A 12504-nucleotide genomic window follows, 5' to 3' on the forward strand; every position below is an offset into this window, starting at 1 on the left:
CCCTTGTGGGAAAGAAAAAAATATTGCCAGAGGCCGTGGCCAGCGCTTTATCGGCACCCAAGCATGAAAAAACAAAACCCAAACAAATTCTGGTTGACAGTGAATGAGTTAAAATGTAAAAAATAAAGTGCGGAATTTAAAATGGCGCGCGTGGCTGCCGCTGCTCACGCGCGGAAAAAAATATCCTGTGACTGTAAAGTGTCCTTGAGAGTTTTGAAAGGTGCTTAGAAATGAAATGTCTTATTAATTATTGTCTTATTATTATTATTATTATTATTATTATTATTATTATTATTATTATTATTATTATTATGTAAAAAAATCATATCAATAGATCATTTTAGGGTCACTCTTCAATCCTGTATACGTCCATGCTTGTCTTCCATCGCTAACCAAAACAAAAGCGCCTACAGCCATGTCAACAGTCTCCAATATGAATAAAAATGGCATTTTGAACAGGGACGCTAATTCAGAGTCCTATTTTAATCACTTCAATATTACACTGATGTTATGATTGTCGTTTTTAGCACTCGATTGCTTCTATTGTTTGCGACGTCCATTTTGAAGTAGAAATTACCACATGACGGCTGCTGATTAAAACAAGTTCATTGGCTGGTTTTTAGGTCCTTTCCATCACAGCATTGTCACATCATAGACAATGACAATAAAACAAAAGTCTATTTAAATGTTGATGCTGGCCCCCGGTTACAGATAAACTGCCTTTTTAAAAAGTAAGCGCTTGCATAATAAAACAATAACGTTAAATGCAGTTCAAGACAGGCCTTTGCCCCCCCCCCCTCCATTTTTTCCCCCCATTAAAAAAACTTTGTTTTCCATATGGCGATTGTGTTTTCTACTTGATTCCACATGGAGGAAATGATGAAACCACTAAGTGGCAGTGTTATTCCAGTCATGGCTGCATCTCAGCTGTGGCCTCACTTTTAGGAAAGAGTAAATACATGTGATGTTACAACATGCTTCTTGTGTAATGCGGGTTAAAGGAGGGCATGCGTAGCAAATGGTTACATACAGTAGGATCTCTATTTAGGAAATTAATTCGTTCTGGGGGGGGGGGGGGAATCTCATTACAAGGAACATTTTAGAAGTAGAAACACATTTTCTGTGTAAATGCTCTCATCCATAATGGACGAAATGGGGTCTGCCAGCAGTCCAGACCTGTCTGACATTGATACTTTGGACGGTTGAACAGCTGAAGTCGTATATAGAGCAACAAAATTGACGGAATTTCACCTAGAAAGCTCAAACCGATTGACAATGATAGGAAAATCATATTTTATTTCTTTTTCACTTGATTGGGATTCAGTTTGAAGGTCATAGGTCATATCAACGGGATAGTGACAGCTCTGGAAAGCTCTGGCCCAGAATAATAATAATAATAATAATCCATTTCATTTCTAAGCGCCTTTCAAAACTCTCAAGGTCACTTTACAGCCACATGATCAGTTTTTCTGTGGGTGAGCAGCGGCAGCCACACGCGCCAACGTCCACTCAACCTGTAGTAACTCAAATAGATAGAAAGCCAGCTAGCTAGCTAATAGATAGCTAATAGGTTGCCAGCTAGATAGCCAGCCAGTCAGCTAGATAGCTAACAGATAGCAAATAGCTAGCTAGCTAGACAGCCAGCTAGCTAATAGATAGCTAATAGGTAGCCAGCTAGATAGCCAGCCAGTCAGCCAGATAACTAAGATAGCACATATCCAGCAAATAGCTCACTAGATAGCCAGCCAGCTAGCTATCTAATAGATAGCTAATAGGTAGCCATCTAGATAGCCAGCCAGTCAGCTAGATAGCTAACAGATAGAAAATAGCTAGCTATCTAGATAGCCAGCTAGCTAAAAGATAGCTAATAGGTAGCCAGCTAGATAGCCAGCCAGTCACCTAGTTAGCTAATAGATAGCAAATAGCTGGCAAATATCTAGCTAGCTATCTAGCCAGCTAGCTAATAGATAGCTAATAGGTAGCCAGCTAGATAGCCAGCCGGTCAGCTAGCTAGCTAATAGATAGTTAATAAGTAGCCAGGTAGATAGCCAGCCAGTCAGCTAGATAGCTAACAGATAGCAAATAGCTAGCTAAATAGCCAGCGACCTAGCTAAAAGATCGCTAATAGCTAGCCAGCTAGATAGCCGGCCAGTCAGCCAGATAGCTGAACTTTAATTTGTCCATGTGTTACTTATTGTTTTATGACCAGCCCTCCCCATGACATGTCACATTTGACTGTCCCTCAAAAAAAAACAAAGTTTTTGTGTCAATACATCATCATCGGTCAAATAATAAGATACGGTCGTTACATATTTGCAAATTATGCATGATGATCTTTATTTAGAAGCATGACTCGACGTGGTACAAATCCAACGGATTTAAGACTAGTTATTTCCGGCCTTGGCGTTACCTGGTTGTTTTGGTGACTAAATCCTGATAGGACGGTGAATTGATAGCGTGGATACAGATCTAAAAAGTACTCATCAAGACCTTTGGGGGAGTGGGGGATGTAGTTGTTCAATAAAATTGTGTCACTTAGCACCTTTAATTCATCGTCTCTGCTGAGGCTTTTAGGACTCACAAATCAAAGGCAGCAATTTCTTGGCTATTTTTCCTGCGCTCAAGGCTGCAGTGCATCAATATCACACTCTATGATGAATTGTGTGTGTGTGTGTGTGTGGAGGGTGCTTCCAGCTGCGTATCCACGGCGACACAGGAGGCCATAAAGCTACTGAGAGCCTCTTTCACAAAGACAGATTACGCAAAAGTGTCACATCAGAGACGTAACAGAAGCCCCTGGTGTGTATGCGCGTTTGCACAAAAGTCAATGAAGGCGGGATACTGTTGCAAAAGTGCGCACTTAACCGCATGCAATACGGCATCCCACAATCAAATACGGAGATAACGGGAAATAAAAAAATATCAGTATGCCCTCATATGATAGTCAATATAAAAAAAAAACATGCGATATTTTCCTGGTAACGGGGTCATAAATCTTGAAATAAAGTGGAAAGAGTCAAACCTAAAATTAAAGGTAATGATGAGTGTTTTCCAGAAAAGCAACCTTGCTGTCAACATGTGTAAAATGTTATTGATATCGTGACATAATCACCAAAATCAGTGGAAATGCGAATAATTACAGAGTCATAAATCGAGGAGTTCGATATCCAATTGTAACAATCTACATGGAGCCATACTTCATATCAGAGATTTATGCGGATATTTAAAAACAAAACATTCAACATTTTTGCTCAATTTAACCCACAGACCTCAAATTTGAATTATTTGACAAGAATCACAATAACCCTTCTAACGATGACTCCAACCTTGCCATCACCACTCGGGAACAAAAATTGGAAGATTTAGTCATATATCAACAAAAGGTCAAACAAAAGGACTTAATGTGAGCTTCTGAGAAGTATTGTTACATGGACTCACTCACTCGCTCACTGATTCTCTGACTCACTCTCTGACTCACTCTCTGACTCACTCGCTGACTCACTCAATCATTCTTTAACTCACTCTTCAACTCACTCACTCTTTAACTCTTTAACTCTTTAACTCTTTAACTCACTCACTCACTCACTCACTCACTCACTCACTCACTCACTCACTCACTCTCCAACTCTCTGACTTTCCGACTCTGACTCATTCTCACTATCTGACTCACTCTTTGACTCTCCAATTCACTCTCCAACTCACTCTCTGACTCACTCTCCAAATGACACCCTGACTTTCCCACTCACTCACTCACTCACTCACTCACTCACTCACTCACTCACTCACTCACTCACTCACTCACTCACTCTCCAACTCTCTGACTTTCCGACTCTGACTCATTCTGACTCAATATCTGACTCACTCTTTGACTCTCCAATTCACTCTCCAACTCACCCCCAACTTCCAGACTCACTCACTCACTCACTCACTCACTCACTCACTCACTCACTCACTCACTCACTCACTCACTCTGCAACTCTCTGACTTTCTGACTCTGACTCATTATCTGACTCACTCTTTGACTCTCCGACTCTCTCTCCAACTCACTCCTTGACTTCCTGACTCACTCACTCACTCACTCACTCACTCACTCACTCACTCACTCACTCACTCACTCACTCACTCACTCACTCACTCTGCAACTCTCTGACTTTCCGACTCTGACTCATTATCTGACTCACTCTTTGACTCTCCGACTCACTCCTTGACTTTCTGACTCACTCACTCACTCACTCACTCACTCACTCACTCACTCACTCACTCACTCACTCACTCACTCTCCAACTCTCTGACTTTCCGACTCTGACTCATTATCTGACTCAATCTTTGACTCTCCGACTCACTCTCCGACTCACTCCTTGACTTCCTGACTCACTCACTCACTCACTCACTCACTCACTCACTCACTCTCCAACTCTCTGACTTTCCGACTCTGACTCATTATCTGACTCACTCTTTGACTCACTCTTTGACTCACTCACTCACTCACTCACTCACTCACTCACTCACTCACTCACTCACTCACTCACTCACTCACTCACTCACTCACTCTCAGACTTTCTGACTCTGACTCATTATCTGACTCACTCTTTGACTCTCCAATTCACTCTCCAACTCACCCCCGACTTCCCGACTCACTCACTCACTCACTCACTCACTCACTCACTCACTCACTCACTCACTCACTCACTCACTCTGCAACTCTCTGACTTTCCGACTCTGACTCATTATCTGACTCACTCTTTGACTCTCCGACTCTCTCTCCAACTCACTCATTGACTTCCTGACTCACTCACTCACTCACTCACTCACTCACTCACTCACTCACTCACTCACTCTGCAACTCTCTGACTTTCCGACTCTGACTCATTATCTGACTCACTCTTTGACTCTCCGACTCTCTCTCCAACTCACTCATTGACTTCCTGACTCACTCACTCACTCACTCACTCACTCACTCACTCACTCACTCACTCACTCACTCACTCACTCACTCACTCACTCACTCACTCACTCACTCACTCACTCTCCAACTCTCTGACTTTCCGACTCTGACTCATTATCTGACTCACTCTTTGACTCTCCGACTCACTCTCCAACTCACTCACTCACTCACTCACTCACTCACTCACTCACTCACTCACTCACTCACTCACTCACTCACTCACTCACTCAATGCACAGTGACAAACACAAATAGAATATTCCTGGAAATCCTCCTCGGCTGCAATTCACCTTAAAAACCGTGTCAGGGTTGAGCCAAGGTTATGCAAAAAAAAAAAAAAAAAAAAAGCTGTGAATTAGGACGCCGGGGCCAAGGGTGAAGCGAGCGTTCAGGTAGTCATCCAAAACACGTAAACAAACAAACAAACAAACAACAGCGTGGATAGGGAGGAGGAGGAGAGAGCCAGTTCACAGATTTGTCATGCAATGCCTGCAGGGAGACAGTGCATTTTCTGCTCGGCCTCTAAATCACTTTCTGCTCTGCCGAGCCAGCGTACACAACCTCACAACCTCGTGTGTGATGTACGCAGCCTGATTGCTCCACCGTCGTCACTCACGAAGTGGAAATAAATAAATAGAAATTCCACCTGTGTGGAAGTTTTTTTTTTTTAATTTAATTCGGGGATACGTATTTCTGAGTTTGGCAGATTTCTATTATACAAGGTAGTGGTTGTGATTGAATAAATGACAACAGAAGTCGTGACAGCATTAATTTTAGATACACTGCTACCGTGCAATATTTAATCCGTTCCGTGAGCGTACTTGAATCTCAAATTTGATTCAGGCTCAGACTCAACCCCCCAAAAAAATACATTTTTAAAAACAAGAAAATGACAAATAGCGAAAATCCATTATCTACAAGAAAACATTTTTAACTCAAAACATAATTTTTCAATGGCAGCCATTTTCTAAAAAAGAAAAATCTGACTTTGTACCACAAAAAAAAAAAAAAAATACGCTGTAGAATAGCTTCATGTTAAAGTACAATATATATATATATATATATATATATATATATATATATATATATATATATATATATATATATATATATATATATATATATATATATATATATATATGACAACTCACAACATCTCAACAGTACCAAAAAAACGGCTTTCAGCATCCACTGACCTACTGGTGCGTTCATGAACCTCCGGATAAAATAAGACCTCTGCCTTTTCTGATAAACGTCAACATTTTTCAGCATTTTTCAATTAAATACCAGCCTTCTATGCAACAAGGTTTTAATACACCCTCTCTCTTGTTTGTTTGTATTGTGATGTCATGTAAATTTATTCACCTGCAGAGAAACTAAGCCTGTGACTGTAAAGTGTCCTTGAGAGTTTTGAAAGGCGCTTATAATTGTAATGTATTATTATTATTATTATTATTATTATTGTTATATTATTGAGCTGCAAGAGTGGCTGCCTTTCCAGCAGCTCATGTATTTAGTTTTTGTACGTCTTTCTTTCCTTTCCTTTTACTTTCATAACTTTGCTGCTGTTTTACTTCCGGGTAGAGTGAACGCTGGGCCGAATGGCTGCCGCTGCTCACAAAAAAATCCAGGGACTGTAAAGTGTCCTTGAGAGTTTTGAAAGGCGCTTAGAAAATAAATGTATTATGATGATGATGATGATTATGATGATGATGATGATGACAATGATGAGGACGATGATTACGATTATGATTATGATGATGATGATGATGATTATGATTATGACTATGATGATGATGATGATGATTATTATTATTATTATTATTATTATTATTATTATTATTATTATTATTATTTTTATTATTATTATCCTGTCATTAAAAAATGACCTTGAGATTTTTGAAAGGTGTTTATAAATGTATTATTATTATTAGTGGATTGGATTTGCCTATTATTATTATTATTATTATTATTATTACAATAATATAACTAATAAGAATAAGAATAAGAATAAGAATTATTATTATTATTATTGTCTGTCGACTAGGACAGATAAATGAATCAGAATCATATCTGTTGAGTTGGTGACGAGTCTGTACGTTACGTCACTAAAGGACCGCCCCTGACCATAAAAAAGACGCATTGTAGCGGTCCTTCCATCACGTCAATGTATTTTGCTGTACTTGTTTGGTCTGGGGACCTCGTGTTGCACCCAAAAGCCGCCGGAAGGCCAGAAGAGGGCGTCCAAGCGCCATATAAGGAATTTATCAGCCTGTGGAAAAAAAGGTGGCCACAGGAGGTCGCTATTTTGTGCCGATTTTTTGGGGTGAGAGATTTATCCCCAATGTTTCCTCAAAATGGCACGGAATAAATTCTTTAATCGATTGCAAACATGTATGCTTTCCTCTTCAGAACTATTTGAATCATATTCATAACTGCATGTGTAACAAGAAAGCATATTCTTCGAATCTGAAGCCATTGTTTTGATTCTCCAGCAATGCAAGACGTCTTGGCGTGACATCACGAACTGGGGGCGGGACTTTTCTTAAAAATGCCCAATTCGCAGCTCAATTTTTTTTTGCAGATTTCGGACGCTTTAAGTCATTTTTATTGGTGTTTTGCATTTGACTAAAACTATCATACTGCGTTTTGGGTATTTTAGATGCTGTAAAACGTTTTTCTGTAAGTTAAAAAACAAAAAAGTGACGTCGGTTGTCCTTTAAAAATTGACTCAACCACTCAGACACGCTCAGTCATGTCATGTAAATACGTCATATTTAATGCTTTTTTAATTTTTTTTTTTGCTTGACTCGACAAATTTTGGTTTGGGCCGGTGCGTATCTTTTTTTGCCAAAGTGAAGTGAGCATCCGGATGAAAAAAAAATAAAATAAAAAATAAAAAAAAGTTCATTTCCACCTTCGTAATGATTCACTCATGTTTTTTTTTTTTTTGGGGGGGGGTAAGGGGCTTTGAAGCAGGATGTTCGGAGGCTACTAAGAATAGCTCAACTGACCCACTTTTTCAATTGGGTTGAGTGTTATTGCGCAAAAGGAGAGATCACAGCAGACTGCAAGTAGACCTTGTTGACTTTTGTGGAACACGGAGTATGATATTATTATTTATTCAAATGCAAAACACCAATAAAAATGACTTAAAGTGTCCAAAATCTGCAAAAAAAATGAGCTGCGAATTGGGCATTTTCAGAAAGTCCCGCCCCCAGTTCGTGACGTCACACCAAGACGTCTTGCATTGTTGAAAAATCAAAATAATGGCTTCAGATTCGGAGAATATGCTTTCTTGTTACACATCCAGTTATGAATATGATTCAAATAGTTCTGAAGAGGAAAGCATACATGTTTGCAATCGATTAAAGAATTTTTTCCGTGTCATTTTGGGGCAAACGGGCGGGGAGGAATGTCGCATCCTAAAATGGCGACCAGCTCCCGTGAGGAATGAATCAGCCCGTTTCCACAGGCTGATAAATTCCTTCCATGGAGCTTGGACGCCCTCTTCTGGTGGCTTTTGGGTGCAACATCAAGGTTTTCAGACAAACAGTACGGCAAAATACATTGGGGTCCTTTCATGACGTAACGTGAGGACTCGTCACCAACTCAAAAACAAGACTTCCGGAATATTCAGCCCCTGACGGAGAAAGCGACACACAATGCATTTTGGGTACTTTGTTTGGTCTGAAAACTTCGTGTTGATGGTGAAATTAGAAGGAAAACATGAATAACTCGATGGTGAATCGTTCTGTGTTGAACCAATAGATAGATAGATAGATAGATAGACAGATAGATAGATAGATAGATAGATAGATAGATAGATAGATAGATAGATAGATAGATAGATAGATAGATAGATAGATAGATAGATAGATAGATAGATAGGTAGGTAGCTCGATAGATAGATAGATAGATAGATAGATAGATAGATAGATAGATAGATAGATAGATAGATAGATAGATAGATAGATAGATAGATAGATAGATAGATAGATAGATAGATAGGTCAGTAGATAGATAGATAGATAGATAGATAGATAGATAGATAGATAGATAGATAGATAGATAGATAGATAGATAGATAGATAGATAGATAGATAGATAGATAGATTGGTCAGTAGATAGATAGATAGATAGATAGATAGATAGATAGATAGATAGATAGATAGATAGATAGATAGATAGATTGGTCAGTAGATATAGATAGATAGATAGATAGATAGATAGATAGATAGATAGATAGATAGATAGATAGGTAGGTAGGTAGGTAGGTAGGTAGATAGATAGATAGATAGATAGATAGATAGATAGATAGATAGATAGATAGATAGATAGATAGATAGATAGATAGATAGATAGACAGACAGACAGACAGACAGACAGACAGACAGACAGACAGACAGACAGACAGACAGATAGATAGATAGATAGATAGATAGATAGATAGATAGATAGACAGACAGACAGACAGACAGATAGATAGATAGATAGATAGATAGATAGATAGATAGATAGATAGATAGATAGATAGATAGATAGATAGATAGATAGATTGGTCAGTAGATAGATAGATAGATAGATAGATAGATAGATAGATAGATAGATAGATAGATAGATAGATAGATAGATAGATAGATAGATAGATAGATAGATAGATTGGTCAGTAGATAGATAGATTGGTCAGTAGATAGATAGATAGATAGATAGATAGATAGATAGATAGATAGATAGATAGGTAGCTCGATAGATATATAGATAGATAGATAGATAGATAGATAGATAGATAGATAGATAGATAGATAGATAGATAGATAGATAGATAGATAGATAGATAGATTGGTCAGTAGATAGATAGATAGATAGATAGATAGATAGATAGATAGATAGATAGATAGATAGATAGATAGATAGATAGATAGATAGATAGATAGATAGATAGATAGATAGATAGATAGATTGGTCAGTAGATATAGATAGATAGATAGATAGATAGATAGATAGATAGATAGATAGATAGATAGATAGATAGATAGATAGATAGATAGGTAGGTAGGTAGGTAGGTAGGTAGATAGATAGATAGATAGATAGATAGATAGATAGATAGATAGATAGATAGATAGATAGATAGGTAGCTCGATAGATAGATAGATAGATAGATAGATAGATAGATAGATAGATAGATAGATAGATAGATAGATAGATAGATAGATAGATAGATAGATTGGTCAGTAGATAGATAGATAGATAGATAGATAGATAGATAGATAGATAGATAGATAGATAGATAGATAGATAGATAGATAGATAGATAGATAGATAGATAGATAGATTGGTCAGTAGATAGATAGATAGATAGATAGATAGATAGATAGATAGATAGATAGATAGATAGATAGATAGATAGATAGATAGATAGATAGATAGATAGATAGATAGATAGATAGATTGGTCAGTAGATATAGATAGATAGATAGATAGATAGATAGATAGATAGATAGATAGATAGATAGATAGATAGATAGATAGATAGATAGATAGATAGATAGATAGATAGATAGATAGATAGATAGATTGGTCAGTAGATAGATAGATAGATAGATAGATAGATAGATAGATAGATAGATAGATAGATAGATAGATAGATAGATAGATAGATTGGTCAGTAGATAGATAGATAGATAGATAGATAGATAGATAGATAGATAGATAGATAGATAGATAGATAGATAGATAGATAGATAGATAGATAGATAGATAGATAGATAGATTGGTCAGTAGATATAGATAGATAGATAGATAGATAGATAGATAGATAGATAGATAGATAGATAGATAGGTAGGTAGGTAGGTAGGTAGGTAGGTAGGTAGGTAGGTAGGTAGGTAGATAGATAGATAGATAGATAGATAGATAGATAGATAGATAGATAGACAGACAGACAGACAGACAGACAGACAGACAGACAGACAGACAGACAGACAGACAGACAGACAGATAGATAGATAGATAGATAGATAGATAGATAGATAGATAGATAGATAGATAGATAGATAGATAGATAGATAGATAGATAGATAGGTAGGTAGGTAGGTAGGTAGGTAGGTAGATAGATAGATAGATAGATAGATAGATAGATAGATAGATAGATAGATAGATAGATAGATAGATAGATAGGTAGCTCGATAGATAGATAGATAGATAGATAGATAGATAGATAGATAGATAGATAGATAGATAGATAGATAGATAGATAGATAGATAGATAGATAGATAGATTGGTCAGTAGATAGATAGATAGATAGATAGATAGATAGATAGATAGATAGATAGATAGATAGATAGATAGATAGATAGATAGATAGATAGATAGATAGATAGATAGATTGGTCAGTAGATAGATAGATAGATAGATAGATAGATAGATAGATAGATAGATAGATAGATAGATAGATAGATAGATAGATAGATAGATAGATAGATAGATAGATAGATAGATAGATAGATAGATAGATAGATAGATTGGTCAGTAGATATAGATAGATAGATAGATAGATAGATAGATAGATAGATAGATAGATAGATAGATAGATAGATAGATAGATAGATAGATAGATAGATAGATAGATAGATAGATAGATAGATAGATTGGTCAGTAGATAGATAGATAGATAGATAGATAGATAGATAGATAGATAGATAGATAGATAGATAGATAGATAGATAGATAGATAGATAGATAGATAGATAGATAGATAGATAGATAGATAGATAGATAGATAGATAGATTGGTCAGTAGAGATAGATAGATAGATAGATAGATAGATAGATAGATAGATAGATAGATAGATAGATAGATAGATAGATAGATAGATAGATAGATAGATAGATAGATAGATAGATAGATAGATAGATAGATAGATAGATAGATAGATAGATAGATAGATAGGTAGGTAGGTAGGTAGGTAGGTAGGTAGATAGATAGATAGATAGATAGATAGATAGATAGATAGATAGATAGACAGACAGACAGACAGACAGACAGACAGACAGACAGACAGACAGACAGACAGACAGACAGACAGACAGATAGATAGATAGATAGATAGATAGATAGATAGATAGATAGATAGATAGATAGATAGATAGATAGATAGATAGATACTGACAACCTCGCCGCTCGTCTCGACGCCTTCCCATCAATTAATGACAACTTGTGCAATTTGAAGCTAGGAAAGAGAAAGGAAGCATTGCTCCTATGGCAACAGAACGTTGCTTAAATGAAGACAAACAGGCGGCCTCTGAACCTCCGCCTACACACGCACGCACGCACGCTAACTTTGTAGCTGATTGCCAAAGGCTGCGCTTAAGTAGGTCGCGCCTGGGAATCATTGTATTAAGCACCGTAAATAGAAATAAACAGCAGAACAATAACCACGCGTCGGCATCTTTTTGAGAGGGCTGATTCCACCTCCCCTTTCCAAAAAAAAAAAAAATGGAATGTATTATTATTACATTTGATTTCGAAGCGCCTTTCAAAACTCTCAAGGTCACTTTA

Source organism: Hippocampus bargibanti, linkage group LG07 (genome assembly GCF_051943395.1).
Source record: "Hippocampus bargibanti isolate YZ-2025 linkage group LG07, ASM5194339v1, whole genome shotgun sequence".
Classification (NCBI taxonomy): Eukaryota; Metazoa; Chordata; class Actinopteri; order Syngnathiformes; family Syngnathidae; genus Hippocampus; species Hippocampus bargibanti.